Genomic DNA, 22,655 nt, shown 5'->3' with positions numbered 1-22,655 from the left:
ATGTTATTTTGTATACTGATGTAGATGATGTAGCTTAGGTGAGTTATCGGTCTTAAGCACTTATATTAAGACGAGTAACATTGTCCCCACATGGAATCTTCAAAAAGCGATATTTTATGAATTATTAAAATACCGATCACATACGTTTTGCAATATCTCCATTCTTTTCTTTAATTTATTTCAAGTTTCACATGTTTTGCATAGTTTGATTTTTGTTTGTGAACCTTAATTATGATTTCAGATTTCAGAATTGGGCTGATCAAGTTCCGATTGTTGCAGCTCCTCTAAACTATGTCCCGTACACCGGCGCACCTCTAGACTGCTTTAATTCAGACATAGCCAGTAAGCTCAGCCCTAAGATGATTAAGCTCAGCCCTAAGATGATTCACCTACCCGAACAGTCCATTTTAAACGAACTGGATGGTATCACGTTAACCACCAAACATGGAGTCTTTTTTTATTGGAGTGCTGCAACCAAGATAATTGGACCACTTATGGGATTTTATCTGGTTTGTGTGTTTAAAACCTTAACATTTAAATGTGTGTATTTTTTATTTGTGGGTACTGGCCCGGTAGTGCTCATATATACCGATATATTGTGATATTATGATTTAAATTCACAGCGGTTACATTTTTTTTTCTTAAATTACTGTATCAACATGGGTTTTTATTATTACATCTCCAGAGACTTTAAATCAAGTCCAAGAACAACATAAGGTTCATAGACTGTGTTCATAGACTCAGTCTATGAACCTTTTAAATTTTTTCACTTTGTTTTTTAAAATATTGGACTAAACACAAAGTCTCAAAACACAAAATATTTTTGGTTGTTCGTATTCTATTTCCTCATAAATTTATTGTAAAACAGTTTCTGAAATATATTAAACAAAACAAAAAATTAACAAAATTAAAACAACACAAAATTCCCCATATAGTCTAACTAGTTGTGTCCTATTTCAATTATGATTAACTAATCTGTTAATCATGCGTTCTTTTTACTGAACACACTAACCTGAATAACCTAACACATTCTTGATGTTCCTTATATGATAATCCTACGAGTGTGCAAACCAACGGAAAACGAAAATGGTGATCTAAAAATGTTAGTTTTACATATTTATCCTCTTTTCGAATTTCTCTATGTGTGAGTGTGTATGTTGTGTTAGACAATTTAAAATGTCTCATAAAAATGATCTCTTGCTCTCAGTTGGGTGTAATTTTGCCATGTTTAACCACTTTGGAACCAGAGAAGTGCAATGCAAAAGAAACCAACAATCCCTGTCTCGACGATTTTAATGAGAAGCAGACCAATTCCGTTGCCGAACAATCTAATGTAAGCATTATGTGTAATTATACAACAATCATATCCATTTTCCGAATAAACTTTACTTTTTATGCTAAATATTTTTGCTTTTATCATATACATATTTTCATTATACTCTTCTTAATTAGATATATAGTTGCATTATTTACTATTTCCATGATATGTTGTTCAAAACCCTCAAAATGTAGGGCGACGTAAAAGAAAAAAATGCAGCTACTGATGATGTGAATGTTAATGAGGCTGACCCAATTTCATTTAGCCTACCAACCATACCAATGGTAAGCGTAAAAAACTTATCGTCTTGGATACATGACCTCTGTGGCAATGCTATCTAAGGCATGAGTTCAACTCCCCCTATTCTTCTTAAAGGTGATTTGAGCGAGTGTAGCACTAATCGCTATTTTTCAAACTCAGGTATCATCAACCCTATCAAAGAGGAAACAAAGAACTTTAAAGGAATCCATCTTGGTAGGTACTTCTAGCAAGACAATCCGCCTTTCTGAGCAGGGGCATACGGACACTGAATCCTTGGATGAGGTGATCAATCTTGAACTTTTTTAGTCTAACTTGATTACGTAAATATCATTTCGCCTTCATTATTATATATAAACAAATTGGCCAAGTTTACAACAACGGTATAATTAGTGTTTGATGGGATAACTGTGTTCCAGAATCAGAATCTATTTTTTAACAAAATTAAAGCCTTTTTATTCAGTTTAATCAAGAACTTAATCTACGAAAGTTAATGATCTCCAGTTTCTGTACTATTAGTATAAAGTTTCTTACTTGAGTTACCTTCATTTGCGGACACGGGGCATTCGGTACCCTCGTGCACCGGGTCGGATCGTAGCCATTACTTAAACATAGGTATTTACAGTGCCGTTTTGAAAACCGTAATGGTTAGAATTGTACTACCCATTTCTTTTTCTAGCTCCAATCCTGTATTTTTGTAAGTGTAGAAACTGCTAGAAGGATGGATAGAAGAGAAAAGGTCAAGAAAGAATGGCAAAATTGATAAGGTTCTTTTATAATACAAAATTTTACATAACCACTTAAACACTCTCTTAATATCAAATGATGGAATAACACATAGACAATATGCCTTCACAGTTTTACAGGCATGAATCATCGACCAAGAAATTACGCTCTATGGTCGAAGTTACAAAATTTATAATGTCAAAGAGCTATCCAACAAAAAAGAATAAACGTACACTTGGGGACTCTCAAGAAACTAGCACTTTGGTATGTATGATCAAATAAAATTATTGATATACTATAATTATTCATAACCAAATTTATCGAATTCAGTAGCTCTTTTGTCCCTTGTTCCTTAGAATAATAATACGCCAATTCATGGTCAAGAAGATAATGAATACAACTTGGATGCTTTGAAACACTTGGATAAATTTGAAGACTTTGAACGCTACTTCAACGGGGAAGAAGAACCCACTGCTGTTGATTGAAGAACCCACTACTGCTAATTGAAGAACCAAGATTACTAGCTTTCAATAGATTAAGGGGTGAATATTATCCCATTAGTCAAATTAAAAGGCTGGGCCATCATCAGCTTGCTTATTTATGTTAATAAGATACATTATATTATGTTATATTTTTTTTATTATTGGGGGTTAAGACATGTAGTAATATAAAGACCATATGTATTGTAAGTATAGAACCGTGTTTAGAAACAGAATAGAGCAAAACACAAAGGGCGTCTAACGGTTGTGTAACCTTCTTAATGAAACGACGTGCCATTTGAATAGTACCTGCTATACTTATTAATATATCCGTTTCTAGATTGTAAAACACCATTCGATTTAATGCAATATAAATGTCGTTGTTATTACTAGATTACCTTGTTATCAAGAATAAGAATCTTTAGCCCACACCTACTTGTAACTCTTGACAAGGCGACATATAGTTGTCCATATGAGAACACAGAATCTTTTAAATACAAACCTACCCTTGATAACGATTGAACTTGGCTTTTGTTTATCGTCATCTCGAAACATACTGCAAGGGGAAATTGTCTTGTTTGAATTTTGTAGGCTATTTAATTGTCTGATGGAGTCAGTGGCGATCTATGAATCAAAACTCTATGACCAATGTTAGTTCTATAAATAATTTTGGCTTCAAATACACGAGTACCTAAAGATATAATATGTAGTCGAGTACCATTACATAAGCCTTCTTTCTAGTTAAGATTTCTAAGGAGCATAACAGGAACACCAACTTTTAGCACCAGTTTGTGGTTTGGTAGTCCGGATATTCTTAGACCATTAAGCAATTCAGGAGAGCATAAAGCTATATCAACAGTGTCATTGATATATCTGAACTGCATATGATATCTGAAGTTAAGTACTCGACTTCATGACTTGGAAAAAACTTGAGCAAACTATCATTAATCTCATCAACATTTTCGTTTGTTGGTGCCAGTATTGCTCTATCCTGAAAATAATGTTGGTTCTCATAATTCTATAGAATATCAGGATATAAAAAGCCAAAAAATTTTGATGTAGGATCAACTGAATCTTTTATAAGTAGATCGCCAGGTATATCTATCGTTGCAACACCATCATTAGGACCACAACAGTACCTTCACCTATATTTAAAATCCATTTAGCAAATAATCCGGTTTCCTCAACATCAGATGACAGCGTACCCATAGTTAACCTTAGGTGTTTTGTTAATCTAAAGACATTGCATTCACTTCAAATGTAAGAAGAACATAGAGAGGCGTTTACAATGTGTTGTCTAGTGCCCTTTTGAACTACTGGTAAAATTTGTCGAAAGTCTCCTCCAAATACAACAACTTTTCCTCCAAATAGCAAATTAGAAGATTTAACATCTTTTAAAGACCTGTCAAGTGCTTTAAAACCATGTTTGTGGTGCATTTGAGCTTCGTCCCAAATTATTAATTCGGTTTTTTCTAATAATTGCGCCTCATCAGTACGTGGATCAATGTAGCAAGTAGAATCCTCATTAAGATTTATCGGAATATGAAACCTGGAATGTGTTGTGCTACCTGTGGTTAACAATAACGAAGCAATTCCACTTAAAGCAACACTAGGACGATTTCGCCTTTTGATCTTATGGCAGTTGATTAGGTCTTCCATAAGTACGTTTTACCAGTTCCACCATAACCATATACGAAGAACAAACCCCCTTATTATGTTGAACAACCATCATTATATGATAAAAAACATTTTTTTGCTCATTAGTAATTGAATTAAATAGAGTTTGGAACTCTACTTTTAGCAAGTTTTGATCGGATGACAACACTTCTTGAATCAAACTTTTAGATGCAATAGATATATACTCGGCATCGGGGAAAATCATGGTTTGATATTTTCTTAAGCTTGAGTTGTTGTGCAGCAAGATTTTTTCAATCTCAAATAAAGTGAGGTTCTTGATTTGATCTTCGGTTAGCGATAACTCTGTTAAAATTGAATAAAAAATTATTTTCCAAATATTAATGACTATATATATAGATATAAAGATTGTATAACTAACTTCAACAATATTGATACCTGGTGACTTTAAAAGACGTCGTTGGTTGTAGAGAATGTCATCAGAAAACCATTTCCATGTATTTATCCAGACATGCTCTAGTCTTGGAAGGCTGTCAGTTGACAACATTGTAGCGAACAACGTGCATACTCCGTGACCCAACGATGAATGGCTTGCCTCTTCAATTGCCTCAATGTATTCTTGATCGTCTTCTAACAATCCAAGAGAATAGTTGTCGTCTCTAAACGAAGGTTGAAAACGACCGTTAACGGTATGGATTTCTTCAAACGATTCCGGACCTTTTAACTATGTTCAAAAGAATTCGTAACAAGTACGCTTCCCCAGCAGCAGGAGACACAACATGAATTCTTCCTATGGAAAACCCCGATTTTCTTGGTTCCCAATGACGGGGTTGAGCATGCCAAACAAATTCGGTAGGTAATTCAAAGTAACTCAATTTACGCGCGTTAGCATACTTTTTGTTGCACGTCATCCAAGCAGTAAACATGGAAGAGGAGACGCTTTCAACTTTTTCCAAGACATTATCAAGATCATCATCCGCACCATAAAATATTGCTGTTGTCCAGGAAGATGGAAAGGTAGGCGGGTAACAAAAGGCATCATGTAATGAACATCATAGCCGAAAATACGCCAACCTACCTCAGTTTCAGATAAATAACGACAATCATAAAATTGTTTGATCTCATCAACCTCTGGTTGTTCCACAATTGCTTGTGTGTCGTTTTTGGGAAAATAAACAGTAGCCCGATCAGGTCCATTGTTGATGTATTTAAACAAATACTTTATAGATGACCCCTGATTGCACCATTCAACATTAATGTGTGCTTGATATCGTTTTAATAGGTACTTGTTATAAAGGACTACACTTCTGTTATCTAATTGAATGTCTCCGTTTTGAACAAATTGACCAGAATCGCGTCTTTTATACAGGGGATAACCTTGTGAATTGACAGATGTTGCATCGCGAAAGTTCTTTTGGAATTCTTTTGAACATTTGTTGTCAAACATGCACGAGCAAGTTGGATTATGGGCACCACATGGACTGTGAATCATCAATTCACTCACAATGTAATGTAATTCAAGGTCCTCATTCTTATCAAGAATCTCCGCAGAAATAAAAGGGTCAACGTGTTCTACATCGGGAAGCTTATGATCGGCATGCATAAATAAGCACATACGAGCATGAGGCAAACCACGCTTTTGAAATTTAATTGTATAAACAACTGCATGAAAAGTTTGTTTATAAATAAAAACATTAATAGGTTTCAATTATATGTTTCTACAAAACTGTAATACTCTTATATTAGAAAATACGATGAAAGAAACATATGTAAAGGATTCATACCTGCTTGTACTTTGCCGAGGACCGCTTTATCCTTTAGGTCGTTTAACAGGGCGTCAAGCTTAAATTTAAAAAATTGCACAAGATGTCGGGCCTATCCTCTGAGTTAAGATTGGTGTCTTTAAAAAATCTTATAACTTCGGGCCACTTTGGGTTGCACGTTAAGGTTATAAAAAAATTAGGGTATCCAAACCATTTGCATAGTGTCATAGCATCCAGATAGTTTTGAGTCATATACCGAGCACCTCATGTAAACGACGAAAGTAATATGAAGGTGCGACCCACTTTTGAAACACTGGATGTTCCCTGATCTCTTAGATTCATGAGGTTCTCGTATGTTGATAATCTTAGTTTTGTTTGTTGACTACGTATAAAAAAAACCCTCTCTCTTTCAATCATCGTATAAGCGTCAACTAAAAACTGTTGTAACAACCTCCTTGAGTTTAAAAGAATTGAGAACTGATTGAGCCTATCTTGAATCCTAAAGTCGAACCATTCACTCATTGTAGTAAAAAGGTCGTTTGCTGTCATCACCCTTGTTAACACCTGTATGATATGTGTCAACTCAATAGCCATCTTCACCGTTAGTAAATATGATTGGATATTAAAACGGGATATATGAAGGATGTAGTTCACTTATAGGTATTATTATCCTGCCCATAGTAGTTACAAGAATATCACGAGGCTCAAGAGAGTCGGAAATGTCTCCTACGATTAAAGTTGCAACTACAGATGTTGTTGGTAGGTTGTAAGTTCTTCCATCCTTTTTTCGGTTTGCAATAAGACGTAATTTTAAATCTATATGAGGGTTTTCTTGAAAAGAATCTCTTGCCATTCTATACGTCTTAACTAAAAACAGTTTGTGAATCTAACATTTCTTTTAAACGTTGAATAATCTGAAGATCCATTGTATTTACAGCCTCAGCTGACATATTCTTAGAGTTACTGAAAAACAACATGAAACACATAAATATGAATATATACCCAAATTTTCACAAATGTAATATCGCATGCATAAGAAAGTGACGTGGTACTAAAACAAAGATATTTTGTTGTATAGTTGTAAGTGTGATTACATACCCAAATATTTTTTGTCGGTTTGTAAGCTCGTTGTCGGTGTCATATATGTATAACTGTGAGAATTTGGGTTTGCATCGGGTTCAGGTTGAAGGCTTCCAATGTAATGGTAATTTTGACCACTCAACCTGAATACAAATGGACACTTTCCTCGATTAATGGTTCTATCGATTTTACCTCGCATTGAAGTAAAAGAAAACATCGAGTTGTAACGTCTAATGTTTTTAAAAAAATATTTGCTTGTTGCGTCAATGCCTCGAAATAGGTTTTCATATCCAGGGTTGGATGGGATATATTATGGTAATTCGACCTTCCCATAACGGCAGCATAACGAGCATCTTCCTTTTGCAATTTTGTTTTGTCCCCTCTTCGCTTCATCTTTCCAAAGTTTTGCATGTCATATCGCACATACAACATTTTGATCACTAGGATCCAAGTAATCTGATTATAATTTTATAAAGTTAATAAAATAAAGTAATGAACAAACTATATGAGGAACAACGTAAGTAGTTGTTGTTTAACAACCTTTAGACACGCCGGAAAAAATATCAATAGCAATTACTTGAGGCTGTTGATTTGACTGTTGTGTCGTTAGAGAAGACTAACTTGTACTTCAAGACCGGATATTTGATGTGGTTGATATTTTTCTACCCGTTTTCATATCCAATAATGTTTCCTCGATCTACGATTACCTTGTGAGACGGAAACATCAATTTGAATACCTAGAATTCGATAAATAAAAAAAGGAATAGTTAGTTTTAGTTTGATTATAAGTGAAGATTGAATTTGATGGGAATAATTATGTTACTCTTGTTTATTTGTGTGAGATATGCTATGGCGTAGAGTTTTTGGTTGAATGCTTGATGACGGTGAGATACGTTTTTGTTTCTTATTGTCTAAATTTAGCTTTTGAACCTTTCGTGCATGTTGAGCACGTGTAATACCCAATATATTACCCATATGTTTGTACTTGCATGAAAAAAGTAAATGGTATATTGATACTCAATGGTGAGTATAATAAACTGTAGTGTAAAAGAAAAATTACTAACCATTGGTACTTACGTCTTCAAAAGGTCTTCGTGCATTTCTGACAGCTAAAGAAAAAAAATCAAGTTTAGATTAATTAAATTTAAAAGACCTAAATATTTGAATTTGCATGAAAAAAAGTCGATGGTAAATAGATAACCAATATTGTGTATAATAAACCGTAACGTAAATCACTAACCATTGGTAATGTCTTGAAAAGGTCTTCTTGTGTTTTAGACAACTAAGGGAAAAAAATCTAAGTTTAAGTATAGATTTGACTTCCCATTGTTTATGTATAGATCATAATTAACAAATAAGTTATTGAAAGTGATAAAGTAATCTTAATAAGATAAAATATAGAATTAATACCATTGGTAATGTCATGAAAATGTCTTCTTAAATTTTGTGTTATGAACTTTTGTTGTTTAATGTAAAGTCAAATAGTATACTCCTAGTTATTGTAAAAAATACAATTCTTAGTAGGAAGACATAATAGTACTATTTATTGTTTACAAATTCGTAAAATTTTATTATAATTAAAAACATGTTATTGAACATTACAACATTTTGTAAAGAAATAATAAAACCATAAACCGTAACAATTAAAACATAAAATAATTAAAACATAAACCATTTGAATATTAAATTTAAAATAGTGCGTGCATAAACCAAAAAAGCCCAACTATCGATAAATACGCCAAATTCAAAGCATTCAAAGCAGACCATGCAAATAAATTAACAATGGTTAAATGAGGGGTTTCCTCAATTTCCCATTTTGGGAATCAAGAGCTTGGGCTTGCCATTTTGTTCACGACCAACAGTTGCCACCGACTGAGACTTGGTTATAGACTGAGTCGGGGTATCATCCACATCAATAAGATTTCTTTTTAAAGTTGAAGTTGAGCAGGTCGGGGAATTCTTCTCATTGTTGGATGCGATGGTCTTTCCAGTGCTTTTTTCCACTGCTTTTAGATTTTCATCGGTCACCGAGATAACATCCTATTCAAATAAATACAAAATATATGAATTAACAAATCTGTCAAACACAAAATATAAACGGATGTGGTAAAAAACAAATTTTGTATATTAGTTTATTGTTTTTGTATAATAGAGGAAAGTAACTTAAAATGAAAAGTGACATACCTTTACACTAAACGTGTAAGCGGACGCATCAGCAGCAGTGGAGTCGGATTCTTGATGCTATTGAATGAATTAAACAAACGAATTTAAGAAAGATTATATATTTGAATATCAATTGAATTGAAATTTACCAAAAAAAAATCTATATGTTAAAGCGTTGGTCGACCATGGAAAGTTTAAAATAACAATTGAAGCATACTAAGATATTGATGAAAATAAAAGACAATTAATTTTGTAAATTAAAGTTATAAGCCACAAATACAGGAGCTATTAAAAAATAATTAAATACAAAAAAAAAAGGAGTTAAATTACCTAATGTAAAATAAATAATTACATTTGAATTTACATTAGGTAAATTTTTTAATGGATTTCATTTCCAATTCAATCAACTTCCAAATAATTTTAAAAGATTTTAAGATTCCCTCGGACATATTGAAGGAATGTTGATCAAATTATTGTAGAAATGTATAAAAATGAGGAAAATATTTATCAATAATTATTAACCAAAACACAAGACAAATTTTGTTGAACCAAACTGATGGTTAGTACCTGGTTGGAGTTAACTTTCTTTTGAAGTTCCGCTAATATAAAAGCATATTAATATGAGAGCCTTGTCTATCCAAATTAAACTGATTAACAGAAATCCTGAAAGCAAACAGTTTATTCTCAAGGTTCTTCAGTTCCTCGGGAAATAGGTCCGAATCAGGAGGCCCCTACGCATAATTTAGTAATTAACTATTAATAACAATTTATGTGTATAAAGTACGAACATAAACAAAAGTATTTAATTCTTTAATAAACATTCATTTATGACTTTGAGCAGCAATTCATAAGCACTAATCTTAAGAAGTCGATTAGCATGCCCCTCCCATAAACACAAATCAACAACCCCAGTGGCATCTTGGACTGCAAGATTAATACGATACCTACATATATGGACAAATATTAATTTTAGTAAAGATAAAACAAAAAGTAGTTGTACCATAGATATATTATTAAAAGACTAGAATTAAGGACAAAATTTAAAAACCATGGTACAGCTTCAATAGTAGCGCCCTTTCACTTTTTGTTACAAATATACTTAACACGAAACTGATTCAGAATAGGTGATCCCTCAATTTCACCTTCATTGCTGACAGGATCTTTGACCAACTTTGTGCAAACCTTGAAACTCAATTAATACAACTGCATTTTCCATACATAGGAAGAATCTTTCCATATATAATAACCTGTTTAGGCTGAAAAAACATGGAAACACAAATTTTAGTAATGAAGTATTAAAAATGTTTTGTACAAATCAAGTTACCTTATAAAATTCTTCGAGTTCAATGATATGACAGAACTCGGTTGAGTTAAGAAACTCCTTGCGAAAGGGAACACGAATAGTTGGTGCAGAAAGACGGCTACTTGATGAAGGTTCAAAAGGAAATGAACCAAGATACCTAATAAACGACAAATAAATATTATATAAAATGTGAAATAAATTTTATACTAATTAACAAAAAAACAACGGGTAGTAAATATAAATGAAAACAAAACCTCATCTTGAATTCATTGATTTCATGTATGTCTTCGTTGATGTACATTTTACTAACATTAAGTGAATTGGAAATAGCAGGACACCCTTGAAATAAACAAAAAATAATAAAGTTGTCAAAAAAATTATAAATATAAAAGGTATCTAAGTTTAACATTATCAATAAGAAATAATCAACATATCAAACCTTCACGCATCTTGAATAACCCAAATTGTAACACGACAACTACGGGTGCTTGATCAAGATTTGACAAAATATAATTTGACATGTCAACCGCGTATGATCCCCATAGAGTTAAAGGTAATTCCTTGTTGTTTTTAAAAAATGTGAGCAAGTTTTATCATATAAAAATTTAATATTTATTAAAATTTAAAATAAAAATGAAGTTACCTCAAACCCTTTAATGTTAGATACATCATCTCAGTCTCAACATCATTAGATTTGATTTTGTCTTCAATTGGTTCATATTTATCTACAACGCCAATCACATCTATATTGCAAAAAATTAGATGTAAAAATCGTATTATTATTAATAATTAACATCTATAAATAATATCCACAAACACACGCAGTTCGGTTAGATTAAAAATTACAAATTTCATTACTTTTTTAGATTAAATATTCAAATACTAAAAAGGGTTTTCTTATTTTTACTACTTAGAGAATATGCCTTATATTAAAGATACAAAATTTAATTACTATAAATATTAATATATACCCAATATTAAAGATACAAATAACCTACTTAACCGAACTGTTACTAACAGTTCGGTTAAGTCATAACTGACTAATCAAAATTTAAGATTCGGTTATGGTTTCGTTAACCGAAAATAGATTGATTAAACTTTTTGGACCTAACATTTTGGCATAACCGAAAATACTAACAGTCATTTAAATAATAGTAATTGCTGGTAATTGATTAATTGCTTATATTTTACCCAAACAATCAATTAAATGTTAAAAAATATTTTTTTGTATTCATAAGCATACGACATGGGTTGACAAAACCATAAATTAAGTTTTTTAAAAAAATAAGAAAAAAAGGTTGAAATTTTATGATTTATAATTATTTTTCATCAATCAGTCAAATGTATATATTTTTATTGAGTAACATAATACTTACCAACAATGGTGTTCGGTTTAGTAACCATGTCAATAAGCGTATCAATGCTTTGAAACTTGAATCTGTGTAAATCACCACCAAAATCTTCACAAGGTGCAACAGTTGATTTCAGGAAGAGATTGACCTTTTTTTCATTATCCACATACTTGTATTTAGTATTGTAGTCATCAACCGAAACATTCTTTATGATGTAACACTCTCAAACTTGTATATAAATTGTTTTAGTATGTTCCCATGGACCATATTTCCCTAGCATATAAAATGAATTAATATCAATTTATAAAGGCAATATAAACGAAAAATATAATGAAACTAACACATATATATGTAAACACATAACATAACATACGTCTTCATCAATTAAGACCATGTCCTTTGAGATTAGTTGTTGGGGTTTATCAAAAATATGATTTTCCCAAAGTCGGATCACACGCACTTGGATGATTAAGTCTTGCATAAAGTCCTTTGATGAGGGAAGTTGATTCAGCATAATGATTTTCCTATCACCGACCGATCTGTATTGAAATAATTCAAGGTTTTTTTAATTTATTACAATTAACAATCTTATAAGCATATAAAATAGTTGAAAGTAATAGATAAGGAATGCAAATGGGAGGAATATGAAAAAAAAACATACTAACCAGCTGTTTGCCATAGTTGTTATGTAGTTAATTTCAGTGTGTGTGAGATAGTAGATGACAGAAGGTTGTGTGTTATATATAGTATTGAAAATAGTAAATAAGGAATTTTATTTTTAAATTTTAAATACTATTCCCCTAAAATTAAGGGATATTTGAAGAAGTTTAAAATTAGGGGATATTTGTAAAATAAATTGACCTGTTAGTTATAGAAATTAGTTAAGCATATAAAATAGTTGAAAGTAATAGATAAGGAATGCAAATGGGACGAATATGAAAAAAAACATACTAACCAGCTGTTTGCCATAGTTATTATGTAGTTAATTTCAGTGTGTGTGAGATAGTAGATGACAGAAGGTTGTGTGTTATATATAGTATTGAAAATAGTAAATAAGGAATTTTATTTTTAAATTTTAAATACTATTCCCCTAAAATTAAGGGATATTTGAAGAAGTTTAAAATTAGGGGATATTTGTAAAATAAATTGACCTGTTAGTTATAGAAATTAGTTTGAAAATTATTGATATCTTCCATATAAAACTCTAACTTAATTAAGTTAATGGTTGATAATTACACATTTTTTTAAAAATGAATTATTAGTAATATTAACATAAACTTTATATTTATATATATTGATATCTTCCGTATAAAAGGTAATTGTTATCTTCCAAAAAAATTGATAACCAATTGTTATTCTGAACTATATTGATAAACAACTAATAATCCTTAATTGTAGATTTCCATAGTTATCTACAAATAATCATGGTAAAGTCATATTTGAAAAAAAATATTTTTTTTCCAATTTTATTCGAAATATTAAAATAGTATGAAATATTATTGAAAATTTTAGTTGTATTTGTAGATTAGTTATACGATTGGTTATACTATTTTATTGAAATTTAAAAAATGTTTCATGTCTTCCATTTGTTATATGATTTTATTTTTAATAGAGTAGTTATACGATTTTATTTAATTATGTTTAAACTCAAAATTTGATATTCACCTTAATTCATAGACAATTTTAGTTAAGTTTGATGACCCAATAATTTTAGTAAAGTCATATTTTATTAAATATATTAATTTAAAATAGTTCAAGCTAATTGATAAAACATAACTTTAAATTTTGAATATTAACAGATACATCATTCTTAATAACCAATTACCATAATAAAATTTGATGTTGTATTTCTTTGAGACTACATCGCTTTCTAAAAAACGTAACATATAAAAAAACCCGATATAAATAATGTCAATATAACTAATTTATTGAAATTAAAGATATTGAAACCCGAAATAGTGGGATTTGTTGTATTTTATATTTTGTGACATACATTTTAAAAGTAATTTGAAATTCATTCCTAAAAAAATCTTTATTTTTGGTTAAAAATGAGTTTCTAATAAAAAGATGAAATTATTTCCTAAAATGTCTCCTTGGAGTTATCTCTTGCTCAGGCTGAAAATATGACATCTTTCGGTACTACTATGGAAGTTGAGAACCGCAGTGCAAAAGAAACCAATAATCAGAATCTCGAGTCAGCCAATTTTAGTGTGAAGAAGCGATCCTATATTGCAGACAGACTTTATGAGTCTAACGTAAGCATTGGATGTAACTATAAAGATATCATCTTAAATAACTTTTATTTTTATATTAAATAAATATGTTTTAATCATTATTCTTTAATTGTATTCTTCTCCTATGTTGTTCACAATAATGTAAATGCAGTGTGTGATAAAAGAAGCAAATGTGGGTAGTGATGATGAGGATGTAAAAACTGATCATCTTGGATGTGTGAACTATGTGGCAATGCTGTCTAACGCATGAGCCCAACACCTACGTATTATTCTTCTTGATGGTTAGTCGAGCAAGTGTCGCTGTGTAGTAATAATCGCTAATTTTTTAAAACTCAGGTACCATCAAACCCTAAGAGGAAATGGAGAACTTTAAAGGAATCCATCTTGGTAGGTACATCTAGCAAGACAAGGTTGGACCGAAAAACCAAACACTCGCTTGACGGACGTTGAGGTTCTTCTTAATAGAACTAACAACTTGGTTAAGCTTCTTTGATTTCATTGAGTTATCTAATAAAATTTAATACTTTGGAATATCGGCTTCGAGCTTGACCAATTATCAAGACTTGAACCTACAAATCTGAATACCCGTAAAATCTAGTTAAGGTATCTATTTAACTTTGCGATATTGCAATTATACCCAAATATTTACTTAACAAAGGTTAAGTGTAACATCCCAAAAATTTCGAATAATAATAATAATGAATATTGACTCGTTATGATGGAAAAGTTTACTTGAGTTTATAAATAAATAGTAAAATGGTAAAAAGGGAAAGATAAGTAGGCTAATTAGATGGAGATAATTATGGACCAAAAAGGAAAGATGGGTCTTAGGTCCATGGGCTTAAAGGAGTATAAATACCCCTTAAAACCTAAATCTTTCCATTTCCATCCATTCTACACTCTTGCCTACACCATAAAACACACACTTAAGCCTAAAACACCTCGCATAGCCGTCGGCCACCATCCAAACCTTAAACCGATTATAGCAACGTTAGACCTTTGATAATACAAGCAAGATAACAAGTCCAAGACCACGCATCAAGCTAGCCGTGACCTAGCAAACGATTAAAGGTATGTTCTTGATCCTTAAGCTTACGTTTTTATGAACGGATAGCCATGAAACTTGAACATAGACTAGATCGGGTCTAGATAAAACATAAAGTTAACAACTTGATGATTAAAAATGAACGTAATATACTCATGGCTAGATATGGTTCATGAAGGAAACCCTAGGTCTAGCGTAAAGAACGTTTCTATGATAAAGGTCCAAGCTTTATGCTATAAACGAGTAAATCTTGATAGTGGGATGATATTGGGCGGTTAAACGGTTGAGAACGATGAAGAAAAGTGGTTAAAATCCTTGATATGCACCTGTAGCAGCTAGCTAGACTAGGAAAGAAACAAGAAAATAGGCTGATAAGCTGAAAACACCTGACCTGTGGGTTTTTGGCCAAAACTGAGAGTTCTCGATCAAACCATGAGGGTTCTCGGCCATGAGGGATCTCGGTCAGGAACAAAGGTTCTCGGTCAACCAGGGTTCTCGGTCAAAACTCAAGTTCTCGGCCAAACATGTGTTTTCGGTCAAGCAGGGTTCTCGGCCACCCCATTATGTTGGGTTTTGGGCCTAAATCCAAATGGCCCAGATACCATAATGAACAGTTGGGCTAAGCCATATCTAATATAAAGCAAACTGGCCTATTATCTTAGGCTTAGCAAACGAGCCCAACTTTGAAAATAATTTAAAATGTTAATGGAAAATGCCTTAAGACAGTTAGCCGAGCTCAGTTAAAGAAGGGAATAATGATTAACGGCGAACACAACAGGATCCAGGTGAGTTTCTAGCCCCATTTCCTTGTTATGTTTTCGGGGCTGTGTGCATACTTAATGTGAATGTTAATACACTTACCTTAAATGGTAAGTGTATGTCTTAACGACAATTGTGATAGTTAGGTATGTATGCTTGACAGTACGTGAACGACCTTCGGGTATTTCACGTATTGTTAAGGCAAGTATAGTGTAGTATGTATGATATGAGTATGTGAATAAGGGAGTCTGTATGATTATGTTGTGTATGGCATTAAATGTATGGATATGATAATGAAATGTACGGGAAGGTAAGGTAAAAGGGTTGCATACCCTACTAATATATGCGACGGATAAAGGGTTGCATACCCTAAGAATATATGCGAAGGATAAAGGGTTGCATACCCTAATAATATATGCAAAGGATAAAGGGTTGCATACCCTAATAATATATGCGAACGATAAAGGGTTGCATACCCTAATAATATATGCGAAGGTTAAAGGGCTGCATACCCTAATAATATATGCGAAGGTTATAGGACGTAATGCTCTTTAAAACGTAAGGTAATTATATGAACGAAAGAAAGTACGAAGGTAAGCAAGTATATTATAAATGAAAGTATGAAAGTATGTAGCTATGAATGTATTGTATGTTATGTGATTAACTAGAACTCACTCAGCGTAGCTGACTTTTAGTATGCACGCAGGTGACTAGAATGAGGCAGCTCGCCTGAGGGGAACACGTGGCATTGAATAAGAGGCTGGCATCGAAAGACTCAGGACGTTTATGTTTAATATTACGATATTTTGAAAGTCAAGGTGTTTGTTCTAAGACAAGTTATGGATTAATTTAATGTTTATGTAAGTTTTTATATTCCGCATATGTTTTTTATTAACTCTGATTATAAGGACTATGTGAATGAGTAAATCCAAAGTTCAAATTTGAGGTACCGGTAACGGGGCCTTAAATTAAGTAAAAACTAATGATTGGAGTACCATTACTTTAATTCTTTTGTATTTACACTTTAACTCTCAAACTTTAATGATTTATTTATTTGTCAAGTTATTTTACTTTAAAGCTTTTAAAACCATCTACTAACACAAGACCCTTTTTAATTTAGGTCTTGCCAGTTGAACTTACCCTTCCTCGTTTTATCGCAAACTATCTTTCAAGTTACTTATTTCACGTTAGTACATTTCATCCCCATGTTTATTTTTTTACTTTGGGGGTAGCATGCACACTTATTCAAAACAAGAATGATTTATTACACTCTATCCTCAAACCACAAACTCTAGGGTCTATGATACTAAGAATACTTGCTTTATTGTGTGTTATATGTTTCATATGCTTTACGTGCAAGAGTGTTTATTTTTATGTTGTTGTGGAACCTCAATAAGTATGATCATACGCACCCCTAACTACTTTAGCCTTGTGCTAGTAGAATAGGGCCTCATTATCCGAGTATGTCGGTTGTTACCGATTAGAAATGATCCTCATTTACTCATGATTCATATACCACAATTGTTGCTTTTATTTATAGTCTCATATATGTTTGTGGATTTCGCCTCATATTATATATAGTCAAAACTATGAAATAGCTCACCAACATTCATGTTGACAAATATTATTTTATGCATTGTCACAGGTTTAAGTATCGGTTGATCGGAGTTCGAAGATGCTATCTTATTTGAGACCGTTTAGGTTATTAGAAGTATGAACAATTAAATTCTTATATTTGGTGTTATTTGTATGAACAAGATGTGTACTTTTGGTGATTGAATGATATTAATGTGTTGTTTAAATATTGTCACTTTAATAGTGTCATCTGTTCATGGGCAATCCGTTGCACCCCGGCATGTTTCGCCGCCTTTGGTCGAGGTGTGACGACGCATTCGGAGAGGTCCATCTTATACACATTATTAGTATGATCATATGACTGTCGTAGTAGCCAAAGCCGACTTCACAAGGTGATGGTTTTACCGACACCCATTAATTGCTTAATGGCTTGATTGTATATCTCATAAGGATAGTTTTGCTCTTTTTATATTATATAATATTTAATTAACTAGTGTTTTACTCACTCAACCTTGTGTTGACAAATCTATCTTTATTTTATACCCATATGCAGGTTTTAGATTGAATTGATTTCAAGGTTGGTGAAGATATAAAGATATTTATGTTAGAAGAACTAAATCAAGACTTGTTTTGAATTTTTCATTTGAATTATCTTGTTGCCTTTAAATAATCACAATGCTGAGGTAAGGCTAAACAACTTGTGACCAATTTAGGTGTAGGGCTTATGCTTGAAGTGAATGTATATGTGATTCTTGGCTAGAATTTTATTGACTTTTGATTATTTATTTGATTAATTATGCTTTTTGTTTGTTTTGATTGATTAATTGGTTGTTTTTATGGAATACTCATCTATCATCAAGTGATTGGTTTGTGCTCATCAACATTTAGGATTAATTTCTTATAGTTATTGCGCCGTTTACCTTTAATCATTGATTTATGTAGGTTTTATAATAACGAACAGGTAATTAGGTAGACAGTTATCCCATATAATTGGATTATGTATCGTGCATCTTCATGACCACTACCGTGATTACTAATTTCTTATTAATATTAAGTGAAGATTCATGTCTATGTGTTTATCCAATTGATATATTTTTATAGTTGTTTCATTTATTGCATAATCCAAAATTATTTTACAACTAAAAGTAATTGTGAATTCATCAAACAAAGCAATCTTTAAACTGATTGACATCGTTTGTCCACCCTCACTTAGTTAATTAATAAACAAAGAGTTTGACTTGCACTTTCCATTAATACATTATGGAGACAACCTTACTTACATGTACTAGTTATAGGTATTTAAGTCTTATAAATACTTATTTTTTATTATAGCACAACATCTATACCAGTGCTCAGCCTCTTAAAAATAAATGTTTACTTAATTTTGTTTTGTTTATTTGTTTAAAAAGGATTAGATGAGGAACTCCAATTTTTTTTAAATGGTATGCAATCGGTTTCTTATTTTGGTAGCCAGCTTTTGTCTTTATTACAGTTTCATATATCAGAATTTATAGTTCTTCACTTTAGTTTACAAAAGTTTTTATTATTCTTGTTTAAATATGGTGATTTATTGTGAATTGTATGTTTGAGGAATGTTGTTGGTGGCATAATTTGCTTTCTCTTTCGGGTGATTCAAAATTCTATTAACGCAATCTTTACTTGAGATATAGTGTCTTATATATCTTCAATGTTTCTTACACGGTATTTTATTCAAGTGGATTGCTTCATAAATATTGAATTTTCTTAGCGAAGCCGATGTTCATTGGCAACATTAAAACTCTTGCTTATATTCGGCTAAAGATAGAGAATTCTTTCGGTATGTCACAAATGTAGCATTTCCTTGAGTGGGCTCAAAATAAGTTGTGGCTCCCTTAGTCACTTTTGTTTTCTTTGGTATGTATGTTTTCTATAGGTAGTTTAATAAGATGAATAGATATTGCATTATGACTTTCTAATTTCATTGTCTAAGTTAAATTTAGAAGTTTATTATTAAAATTGTTGATGGCTAATAGTTGGATTATATTGTTTGATTGTTAGTAATATACCCATCCCATATCGCTTAACAAACAAAAGTTTTGCCTTTCCTCAATCTTATATAGCAGGCCCATCCCACATCGTTTAACGTAAAAAACTTTGGCTTTCCACAATCTTATATAAAGGTCGCCTTGTCCTCTTAGTTTCTAGATCTTCGTCATATCCTTTTCAATATCTCGACCCTCTCAAAAGAGGTAATCTTACTCTTTATTTCCTAATTAATGTTTATTTTTTTATTATTATATCATTAGGTGTTAAAATTTTGTTTCTAAAGTTTTTCTTATTATTGTCATATTATTAGGTCTTTGTAGATCCTATTTGATTTACTTATTTCTCTCTTTCTTTATGTATTTATTTATATCGGTGAAATGATGTAGTGAACATGAAAGAGTTTATGCTCTAAAGAACATATAATGGTTCATAAGCATACACATACAGTGGACGGGGCCGAATTAGGAGAAGTAGCAAGGTTAGGAAATCACGTGGTCACTTTAAAGAGTATTTGTTCAATCCCACCTCAGCAAAGGGGTAATATGTTGCTTCCCTTCCTTTCTCTTCTTCTGCCATGTATTTTTCTACACATTTTTATTTTCATGAGTATGCAATTAATTAATCCACGCTAAGGCAAACACATGATAGTTTCAAGTTTTGCTAATAGAGACTCAAATTGTTTTATTTTGTTTGTGTCACGGCGTCTAAGGTATATTATTCAAGTATGAGATTTAAGTAAATCGATAAAAAACAATTCAAATCCATGAAACGATAAAGAAATATAATCTTGAATAAGAACATATATGTATATGTAAAATGAACGCCGGGTATGAGGGGTGAAGCCTCTAGGAAATCGACTTACAAGTGTCTTCTTTGTGCTTTATAATAGCAAAAGAAATGAAGGGAGCATAATTATGACGAACACACTACAAATTGATGTGCTTTTTACAATCCATAATTTATGAAGATGCCATGACTTAATAAATGTTTTATTGTATACCGATGTAGATGTTGTAGTTTAATTAAAAATCAGGTGAGTTATTGGTCTTAAGCACTTATATTAAGACGAGTAACATCATCCCCACATGGAATCTTCGAAAAACAATATTTTATTAATTATTAAAATACCGATCACATACCTTTTGCAATATCTCCATTCTTTTCTTTAATTTATTTCAAGTTTCACATGTTTTGCATAGTTTGATTTTTGTTTGTGAACCTTAATTATGATTTCAGATTTCAGAATTGGGCTGATCAAGTTCCGATTGTTGCAGCTCCTCTAAACTATGTCCCGTACACCGGCGCACCTCTAGACTGCTTTGATTCAGACATAGCCAGTAAGCTCAGCCCTAAGATGATTAAGCTCAGCCCTAAGATGATTCACCTGCCCGAACAGTCCATTTTAAACGAACTGGATGGTATCACGTTAACCACCAAACATGGAGTCTTTTTTTATTGGAGTGCTGCAACCAAGACAATTGGACCACTTATGGGATTTTATCTGGTTTGTGTGTTTAAAACCTTAACATTTAAATGTGTGTATTTTTTATTTGTGGGTACTGGCCGGGTAGTGCTCATATATACCGATATATTGTGATATTATGATTTAAATTCACAGCGGTTACATTTTTTTTTCTTAAATTACTGTATCAACCTGGGTTTTTATTTTTACATCTCCAGAGACTTTAAATCAAGTCCAAGAACAACATAAGGTTCATAGACTGTGTTCATAGACTCAGTCTATGAACCTATTAAATTTTTTCACTTTGTTTTTTAAAATATTGGACTAAACACAAAGTCTCGAAACACAAAATATTTTTGGTTGATCGTATTCTATTTCCTCATAAATTTATTGTAAAACAGTTTCTGAAATATATTAAACAAAACAAAAAATTAACAAAATTAAAACAACACAAAATTCCCCATATAGTCTAACTAGTTGTGTCCTATTTCAATTATGATTAACTAATCTGTTAATCATGCGTTCTTTTTACTGAACACACTAACCTGAATAACCTAAAACATTCTTGATGTTCCTTATATGATAATCCTACGAGTGTGCAAACCAACGGAAAACGAAAATGGTGATCTAAAAATGTTAGTTTTATTTATTTATCCTCTTTTCGAATTTCTCTATGTGTGAGTGTGTATGTTGTGTTGGACAATTTAAAATGTCTCATAAAAATGTTCACTTGCTCTCAGCTAGGTGTAATTTTGCCATGTTTAAAGAGGAAACTAATCGCTATTTTTCAAACTCAGGTATCATCAACCCTATCAAAGAGGAAACGGAGAACTTTAAAGGAATCCATCTTGGTAGGTACTTCTAGCAACACAATCCGCCTTTCTGAGCAGGGGCATACGGACACTGAATCCTTGGATGAGGTGATCAATCTTGAACTTTTTCAGTCTGACTTGATTACGTAAATATCATTTCGCGTTCATTATTATATATAAACAAATTGGCCAAGTTTACAACAACGGTATAATTAGTGTTTGATGGGATAACTGTGTTTCGGAATCAGAATCTATTTTTATAACAAAATTAATGCCTTTTTATTCAGTTTAATGAAGAACTTAATCTTCGAAAGTTAATGATCTCCTGTTTCGGTATATATTACTAAATCCTATTAGTACAAAGTTTCTTACTTGAGTTACGTTCATTTGCGGACACGAGGCATTCGGTACCCTCGTGCACCGGTTCGGATCATAGCCATTACTTAAACGTAGGTATTTACAGTGCCGTTTTGAAAACCGTAATGGTAGAGATGTACTACCCATTTCTTTTTCTAGCTCCAATCCTGTAATTTTATTTTTTGTAAGTGTAGAAACTGCTCGAAGGATGGATAGAAGAGCAAAGGTCAAGAAAGAATGGCAAAATTGATAATGTTCTTTTATAATACAAAATTTTACATAACCACCTGAACACTCTCTTAATATCAA

The 22,655-nt window shown here is 32.0% G+C and overlaps 2 long non-coding RNA genes across 3 annotated transcripts; both read left to right on the top strand.

Moving 5' to 3' along the window:
- The first annotated feature begins 481 nt into the window (after positions 1–481).
- On the top strand, positions 482–22,145 carry LOC143597331 (uncharacterized). Its single transcript, XR_013146880.1, has 3 exons — positions 482–509; positions 1,208–1,333; positions 21,975–22,145. It is a non-coding gene; the product is annotated as an uncharacterized LOC143597331 (long non-coding RNA).
- On the top strand, positions 1,763–2,698 carry LOC143597339 (uncharacterized). Of its 2 annotated transcripts, none has more exons than XR_013146884.1 (3): positions 1,763–1,861; positions 2,435–2,566; positions 2,659–2,698. It is a non-coding gene; the product is annotated as an uncharacterized LOC143597339 (long non-coding RNA). The 2 variants fall into 2 exon arrangements; XR_013146887.1 differs by lacking the exon at positions 1,763–1,861 and adding an exon at positions 2,301–2,343.
- Positions 22,146–22,655: the final 510 nt, after the last annotated feature.

This window comes from Bidens hawaiensis, unplaced genomic scaffold (genome assembly GCF_021521415.1).
Source record: "Bidens hawaiensis isolate Kalapana, Puna unplaced genomic scaffold, B.hawaiensis_p1.1 tig00001792_1, whole genome shotgun sequence".
Classification (NCBI taxonomy): domain Eukaryota; kingdom Viridiplantae; phylum Streptophyta; class Magnoliopsida; order Asterales; family Asteraceae; genus Bidens; species Bidens hawaiensis.
The sequence above is the reverse complement of the archived record's forward strand: the minus strand, read 5'-3'. Positions and strand labels throughout refer to the sequence as shown.